The sequence below is a fragment of the Carassius carassius genome, chromosome 2 (assembly GCF_963082965.1).
Source record: "Carassius carassius chromosome 2, fCarCar2.1, whole genome shotgun sequence".
NCBI classification, from domain to species: Eukaryota; Metazoa; Chordata; class Actinopteri; order Cypriniformes; family Cyprinidae; genus Carassius; species Carassius carassius.
The window spans coordinates 42,707,713-42,716,773 of NC_081756.1; the positions used below are offsets into that span (position 1 = coordinate 42,707,713).

At 39.8% G+C, this 9,061-nt stretch overlaps 1 protein-coding gene across 2 annotated transcripts in view; it reads right to left on the reverse strand.

The window, feature by feature from the left end:
• LOC132110200 (anoctamin-1-like) overlaps nt 1-7,081 on the reverse strand; it is a 57,064-nt gene extending 49,983 nt beyond the window's left edge. Inside the window, exon 1 of one of the 2 annotated variants that reach the window (XM_059516817.1) lies at nt 7,062-7,081. The gene's annotated coding sequence lies outside the window, so the exon portion shown is untranslated. Of the gene's footprint in view, nt 1-6,923; nt 7,013-7,061 lie in introns of those variants that run through there. The other variant, XM_059516811.1, reaches the window with a different exon arrangement.
• Nucleotides 7,082-9,061: the final 1,980 nt, after the last annotated feature.

Below are 9,061 nucleotides of genomic sequence, written 5' to 3' on the forward strand. Positions count from 1 at the left end.
AAAGGTGACTTGACTTGACTTGACTCCTCAACCATCTAAAGTGATTGGGGCTCAGGATCAATTTTTCCAAGAGCTCGTTGTCCCCCAGGAATGTATCACATTCCTGGGGACAATTATAGACTCGACCCGTATGAGGGCTGTAGTCCCACCAAAGCGCGCTCTGGCCATTTGGCAACTCGCGGAAACCTTTACACCTGGAACGGCTCTGCCGCTCAAGAGGTTTCAAAAGATGCTAGGTCTCATGAGCTCATCATCACCAGCTCTGCAGCTGGGCCTGCTCTACATGCGGCCACTACAGTTTTGGCTAAAACCTCAAGTCCCACCCCATGCCTGGTGGCATGGTCGCCACATGATCAAGGTGAGCCAAGTGTGCAGTGCAACCCGGGCCCCATGGATGAAGCCCAGCTGGTACGAGCAGGGGGCAGCTGTGGGGATAGTTAACAGGTGGAAAGTCATCTTCACGCATGCTTCCAAGATGGGCTGGGGGGCCCTGTGCGAAGGCCATGTGACCTTTGGCGTCTGGACAAGTACAGAAAGCAAGCTCCATATCAACCACCTGGAAATGCTGGCTGTATTCGAGCTCCCTACGCTTTGTTACCATTCCTGGCAGGGAACCATATTCTAGTCCAGTTGGACAACATGACAGTGGTGTCCTTCATAAATCGCCAAGGCGGGCCTCTCCTCAAAACCACTATTCACTCTAGTGAAAAGCATCCTAGAGTGGGCCCAGCACAACCTGCTCTCTCTTAGGGCAGCACATGTGCAGGCTGTTCTGAATACTGGGGCGGACATGTTGTCCCGGGCAACCTCCCCTCGGAGGAGTGGAGGCTCCATCCCTAAAATGTTCAAAGGATTTGGGATGTCTTTGGGAGGGCAGAAGTCGATCTCTTCGCCTCCGAAGACAATTCTCATTGCCCAATCTATTTTTCAAAAGTCAAGGATGCTCTGGCCCACGACTGGCCCAGTCTCCTCCTCTTTGCTTTTCCCCTGATCGCTGTGTTCCCCTAGGTCAGACAAATCAGGGAGGATGCCCACAATGTCCTCCTGTTAGCCCCTCTTAGGAGGAGGCAATCATGGCTCTCGGACCTGTCGCAGCTATCGCTAGCAAAGCCATGGTCGATCCCCTTGAGACGGGACCTCCGCTCTCAAGTGAACGGAATGATATGGCACCCCAGACCCGAGCTGTGGGCTCTCCATGTATGGCCTCTCAATGGGAGTTGGTGGACCTCTCAGAGAGCATCATGAATACCATATTACAGGCTGGAGCTCCATCGACAAAGCGCCTCTATGGCCTTAAATGGTTGGTTTTCACCACCTGGTGTACACCCAGGGGTGAAGATCTATTCACTTGTGACATATCCCAGATATTGTCCTTCCTCCAAGACTTACTGGATAGGGGCCATACTCAATCTACCCTTAAAGTCTATGTTGCGTTATCGCAGCCTGTCATGCTCCTATAGCCGGGCTGTCTGTGGGTAAAAACAATCTGGTTGTTTCGTTTTCCGAAGGGGTCTAGAAGGCTGAACCCTCCTCACCCATTCACAATCTCCACATGGGACTCATCCATGGTTCTTAGTGGCCTCAAAGAGCCGCCCTTCGAACCGCTTCAGACTGCCGACTTATGTTCTCTGTCACTGAAAACCGCTCTGCTAGTGGCGCTAGCATCGGTTAAGCGAGTAGGACTTTCAGACCTACAGGCACTCTCTGCGAGTTTCACCTGCCTTGAGTTCGGGTCTGGCGACTCCAAGGTCATCCTGAATCCAAGGCATGGGTATGTCCTCAAGGTTCTCTTCACTCCGTACAGAGACCAGATTGTTGTTTTCTCCGCACTTCCTTCTCAGGATGATCAGGAGTTGAACCTTCTCTGCCCTGTCAGGGCTTTAAGAGCCTACATTGACCGTTCCGCCTCTTTTCGACAGTCGGAACAGCTCTTTGTGTGCTTCGGAGGCCGCCAAGGCTATCCAGATGGATAATGGACGCGATAGATCTTGCTTACTCATCCTCCGGGCTCTAATGTCCGATAGGAGTTAAAGCACACTCCACAAGGGGGATGGCCTCCTCATGGGCGTGGTCTAGTGGCGTGTCTATTGCAGAAATCTGTGCAGCAGCCGGCTGGGCCTCGTGTCCACATTTGTCAGGTTCTACAACCTGGATATTCCTGCACTACAAAATGCAGGTCCTCTCAGTATAAGTCCACCATCATGGTCGATTTTTGCTTGTTGTCCAGCCTGTGTCTGGGTCCCTGGGGTTAGCTTTTCCCCTACACGTTCTCAGGCCCCTTGGCGCCTGAACTGTAGGAGGTCAACAAGATGACTAGTGTAATTACATCCCGACTGGTCTGGGGTTTAGATGGGTGTGATCACCATAGGCACGCACCGCCATTGGTTCGTTTCTATCGAACTCCATGAACCAATGGTCGTGCAGTTTCACTGCGTGATTGAAAAAGAAATGTGATTCGTGATTCAGAAATCTGAAAAAAATGACTTTTCCCCATTGAGACTCAGCCTAACGGCTTACGACACAGTACTCATTCCGTATCTAAGGGAACTGAGGTTATGTTGTTAACCAAGTACGTTATTCAATAGTTACCTAACCTACCTGGAGTTATTATAGAGAAGTTATTCTCTCTCTCTCTCTCTCTCTCCTCCTATGTATCTGATTTTGCTAGCCATTATTATCTCTTAAGTTGTGGCTTTGTTTCAGATGTCTTCAGTCAGTGTGGGAAAATCTAGGTTTCATTTTTTGTCACAAGTTTTTATAGACTACAATGTTAATTGTTGGCATCTGTGTAAAGCGGACTAAATTAACAAGAGTGGTTAGGTTAATATAAAAGGATGCAATTCTATGCCTGAGGATATTTTAACACATTTAATATATAGTGTTAACTGTAACCTCTCAAATTTGGGACAATATACTACCAGTAGTCTCTTGCTCTCTTATCTCACTTATACACTCTCTCTCTTTCAGTCTGTCTTTCTGTTTGCTCCGTATCTCTTAAAACATGCTACAAGAGAGGCACCAAAATGTACTTGGACACTGAAGCCACACTTGAATCTATGAATGTCACTGCACTAGATAACAAAATATCAAGCAAGTGGTATCAGCAAAAAATGTACTTTTTCTTATAACAAATACTGAGAAAAGTCAGAAAGTATCCAAAACTTATTTCTGTACCAATAGATAAGTGAACTGAATAAATTTAAAAATATCAATTTGCATAAGGAAAAGAATGGTTTTCAGGTTAACATTAGCTTAGTTGACTAAGATCTGTGGTACAAAACACCTTTAACTCTGTAAAATGCGACATAGGAAATACTTTTTTGTTTTTTTAAATGGAAGAGTATTTAAAGCCTTTAGAAAAAATCTAAAAAGGTTTGCAAATATGTATTTTGTTGAGTATCAGGCTGCATACATAGTCATACACCAGCATTTATCTGAGCCATACTGTATTTGCTATTACTTTTCAGATAGACTGATCCCCAGGACATTTTTAGTCAATGAAGCCAGTTTCCAAGTTCCTATAACACTTAAAACATGTGTAGTTCATCACATTATTTATATACATATATACAAGGTGCCAAGTCCTTTTTTTTGTAGTTTTAACGAGGATATATACATATATATTAATAGTTTAAACCCATCAAACTATTTGTTAAATATATGCTTGTGCTATTCATCTTAATAAAAAAAATGCCACTTGTTGTGTTTTGTTTGTAATGCAGTGACATTCATATAATTGATCCAGCTTGAAGTGCTTAATAATTGTATTTTTATGAAAACACACACACAAAATATATTAGATATATTTTTACCTGCTGGATGCATTATCCCAAAGCTGACTTTATCAGTGTGTCTCTTCCGTCTTCCCTGCTTATTTAAGACTTCCTTTACTCAGCATACAACCATTATACCGTATCTGTGTAAGTGAGTTAAAGTTGGACTGCAACAGAAGCCCCTTAGCATTAGTGGGCTGTCTCAGGCCTTGATGGGAGAGTCTCAGAGATTCAGAATGACACCCCCCAACAAAATTGTTCCCTTAAATGTAATGAAGCTGGCTGGACTTTTAAAGAGATAATTTATCCAAAAAATGGAAATTCTGTAATATCTTCACATTTACATTTTTGCATTTTGCAAACACTTATCCAAAGAGACTTACTAACTCACTTACTAGCAGGGGGGCCCAGTTGAAATACCACTCTTCCCGAAAATGCGATTTCAATTGTGCCCCCTCAGATATTTGAGCCAAGTGGATTTTTAATGCAGCTTCCAAAAGAAAAAAAAGGTTTTTATACAATCACACTGGTGTGATTAGAACATTCAGTGTGGCACATCATCAGCTGCTAAATTCAAACCTACATTGTATGGAATGCCAAACCTGACAAAATAATAAATATAAAAATAAATATACAAATAAAAAAAGTAAAACATCAAAAAAGTAACCCCCCGGTTCAAGAATATATTCTTGCTTCAAGAATATAAATCACAAATTTTCATAAGCAATTTTTGCTTCTACTCCTAATTTATTAATCATTGTCATGTGCAGACACTGCTAAAGTGCTTCCGATCATTTCCAGAGGCAAGTATTTGATTTGTTTTGACCCATTTATTTTCTATTTATTGATACAATATGTTCTGTTTCACATAGCATTACTGATCCACGCTTTTGTTTAACAGTTGGCAAGGTGTTCATCTTTAATTGCTAGTTCTTTGGTTATTGGCAGATTGTAACCAAACTGCAGCAGTTGGTTTCAAAATGCCCCAGGCTTATCAGAGGTTTGAGCCCATGACATTGATGAGACCAGAGGTAGGGTTTCCCTCTGCTGACTCGTCCATATTCGTTGTGCAACGCTGCACAGTGAAGTCCTGCACACTACATTAACACATGAATTTTCCTGTGGATGATATACAGTGATATGTTGGCTTCCTAGAAGCTATGAGCAGATATGGCAGAGAACTTTATTGACGTATGTAATTTTTATTTTATATTTTCAGTTCTTTAAACATTTGAATACAGTAAAAAAAACAAAAAAAGTAAAAAAAAAATATATATAAATAAATATACAAAGAAAAGTAAAAAAAAAAAAACAAGGAAGTAAACAAGTAGTCCTTGAAAAAATAAATATGGTAATGGGCGTTTCGTTTCTGACACGCACTGTATATGGAAAAAACAATTTCAACAGACTTGGCCAGCTCACCATTTAGAGCAGAGTAGGCTTATGGGAGGGAGGGGTTTATAGTTCTTAAGCTCAGAACTGCTTTGAACTAATTGATTTTAAATAATTGAAAAAGTATTTTAATATGAAATGTATATTCTGAGAAAAGTGCAGTGTTTTCTGATCGGAGATGCATTTAAACCTGTTGTTGGGGACTCCAAAACAATATTAGGACACTTTAAAATTAGTTATCAACCTCACTGTCAGACTGGCGGCGGCAGTTGTGGGAAAGTGTAGTGGGTGTAGTCAACTCGTCACTTCAATCTGAAGTCTTTTTAACGGTTTTAAATTTCAGTTACTGTGCGCATGAAGAACAATTAATAGTGCTTTCGACTCCAATGTAGTGATCTAACAGACACCTGGTAGAAAAGTAACATTATTTAGAAACCGCATTAAACTCCAGCAAGATAAAGTTCTTTTATGCAAAATTTATCTTTATACAGATCAAGTATAATAATAGGAACATTGAATGAGTTTCATCACCTTAACTAATATTTATCTGTACCTCACTTCAGACTATGGTACGGCTTCAGAACACTTGGAATATATACAAAACTGTCATGAGCCGGGTTTGGCTCTAGTTTTCTTTTCTATTTTGTGCAGTGCTATTCTAGACTCAGCTGTTAGTTATCACCCTTGTGAAAAAGAAGTGCACTTAAGTATACTTTTATAAAGTGTACTTATTGCAGAAATAATAAAAGAACACACATAAGTGCAAATTAAATGTTATTTTTGCCACTTAAGTACATTGTAATTAATTTCAGATGAATCACATTTTAACGTTATTAAATGCAATAAGTTGAACTTTTGAGTAATTTTCTTAAACCACTTAAGTGGGACTTTTTAGTACATCTTTATATGTACAATTATGTTCATAATTGCATCTAGTGTCTTTAAAACACGGTGAAAGTGTACTACTAATGTACTGACAAGCAATTAATGTGAACTAAAATACTCTTTACTCTTTTTCACTTAAGTGTGAATTAAATGTAATTTTTTCGACAACATAAATGCATATTATTTGACCTTAATTTAAAATATATTACAGTTTAAAATTACATTAATTGCAATTAGTTGAACTTTTGAGGGATATTTTATAATCACTTAAGTGGGACTTTGAAATATGGCAAATATGTACCTCTGAATCAGCAATTAATGGGAACTAAAGTATACTTCAATGTCATATCTCTGGCTAAGAAGTTGAAGTTTAGTATATATATATATATATATATATATATATATATATAGAGCACGGATTCTGAGTATGGGTCACCATATGTATGTCACGTCACTGCTTCAATATTATTGATAAATCAAAATTAATGCACTTATTTAAAACACAATAAAATCATTATAACGTAAAATGTATGTTTAAGTAATACTTAATTTAGACATTATCATAAAGTGCACTTAAATATGTTAAGACCTATTGTCATTAAAGTGTACCCGCTTTAAGTACACTTATTGGCCTTTAATTTAAATTATATTATCTGCAAGTGCACTTTTTGAAAAGTATACTTTTAAGATCTGAAGTACAATTAAGCACACTTCTTTTTCACAAGGGCATGCTCGCACGTTTCCTCTTTATGCTGATTTACATCTCTATTTTTTTCTGAATGTTACAAGACTTTTTGCCAGATTGTTGTGCTTAGGTGCCAGTCTCTTGGCTACTCATTTCCATGAATTGTGTGATCTAGTTGAGTGACTTACCTGGATTTATGCCCAGTCTCCCAGTTACTCACTGCCAGCAGTTCGTTCTCCTCCGGATGCTGTCCCCCGGCCCGTACAGCCTGAGAGGTAGTCGCACTCCTTTTGTGGAGCTTAACAAACACAGAATAGTATACTCACAATCTTAGATTTGGATCCGTCTCGTCTGATCCTGCAGAAAATGGAGTGATACCAATACTTAATATCGGATCGGCGCACATCTATTATAGATCAACTAATGCAGGGGTGCCCAACCCTGCTCCTGGAGATCGACTGTCCTGTAAAGTTTAGCTCCTACCCTAATCAAACACACCTGCTTTTAATTTTAAGTTATCCTGAAGGCCTTAATTAGTTGCTTCAGGTGTGTTTGATTTGGATTGGAGCTAAACTTTGCAGAACAGTCGATCTCCAGGACTAGGGTTGGGTATCCCTCACATGTGGGTGTCAGATAAGAGAGACACCAAAAGCGTGCAGTGTTGGGGGTTCTCCAGGACCAGGATGGGGAACCACTGAACAGACACCATCTATAAAGGTGCATGCATTTACTTATATTTAAAAGTCGAGATATTTCACAATGCAATTTCAGCTGAGGTGGGCCTTAATCGGTCTGTGTCCAGAGCACCGCTGCATCATAATCTGTCCCTGACTCAACCTCATGTCGTTCCAAACATGAATGACTTGTATCAACTGTCATAATTTTCTATTACTCAATAGCTCTTAAATTTTCTAATTTTCAATCTGTCCTGCCAGTTTATGTTTGACGTCAGTTTAAATATCTTCTAACAAAAAAAACAGCAAAAGTGCCAACTGAGATTTGGAATCTAATTGTTCTTTTGCATTCCTAAATGTTCCACTCCATTGCTAGGAGGTGTTGTTTTCTAATTGGTGAGAAGCCATGATAGGCTTAAATTATAAGTGTTAATGTCATTATACTGTATGTATCAACAAAAATCTATTTCAGTCCACCCAGCCTCAGTAAACCGTGGGCCACCGAGTTTTAAAATGCAAAATGTTTAAATGTCACTCTCATTGACCGCTTGATGATACTGGATTTGCACTATAACAAAGCTAAGGAAAACATGATCTTGTTTTTGTGTCCACAAGTGATACTATATTTAGACACTTAATCCTGTTCTCACAGTAAATGACAAACATTTGTGGTTAGAATCTCTGTAGCATGATGCAGTATTCGATAAAGCCGGGAAGCTGATGTCTGAAGTATATTTTAGGAAAAAAAATCTTTCCACTGGGAATTCAGCAGAAACAGGATCGCTAAGCCCCACCACCATTTCCCTTCTGTCAGAAACTTTGTCCTGACCTTTGAACCCAGGCCCTCCGTGGCAGTGCTTACATACCCCTCGACAGTCTAACCCCATGTTTATTTCTGCCCTTTACAACAAAGCGACTTGAACATTTGGGTTAGCTTCTGTGAGCCCAGAATAACTTGAGAACTAAAAATATCTTTTTGTGTTCATTTTTAACCAAAATTTCAATTTTGTCATGCTTGCCCATTTAAAAATTTCTACAACAGTGATAAGGTGTTCTAGGCAATCGCTACCCATCCCCAGTCAAAAGAGCCCACAGAGTCTCTGTGACCCTGCTTATAACTGGAATTAATTGAATTATGCTAAATACAAGTATAATGGGGTCGGAAACTTTTGGAGCTTGTCCACTTTCAACCACTTCCAGAGGTGGTGAGAAACACATTTGCAGGATTGATTTGTTTTTAAGTGTGGACACTCATGTGTTCAAATGTGCTTAAACAGCCACAACTGTCTGCCTACTAACAGCATTATGGGACATGTTTTGAGAAAGCACACCAAAACAAACCGTCCTGTCTTCACTAAATATCTCTGTTCCCATACCTATTGTTTCAATATGCTTAATCTCCTACTTGCTCATTCATAATCATGCACAGTACTTGGCACTTCTCTGAAAGAGATGTACTGTAGAGTGTCATGAAATAAGAAGGAAGGGTCTAGACAAAATCCTACAATAAGTTGTCACAGAGAACCCATTTAAAATGCTTTCCGGCAATGCATCTTGGCTGACCACTTATGATTGAATCACTTCGCATAACAAAATATATACAAAAAATTACCCTTGTGGGATTTTTCTTCGCTTGATTTATTGTCCACCAC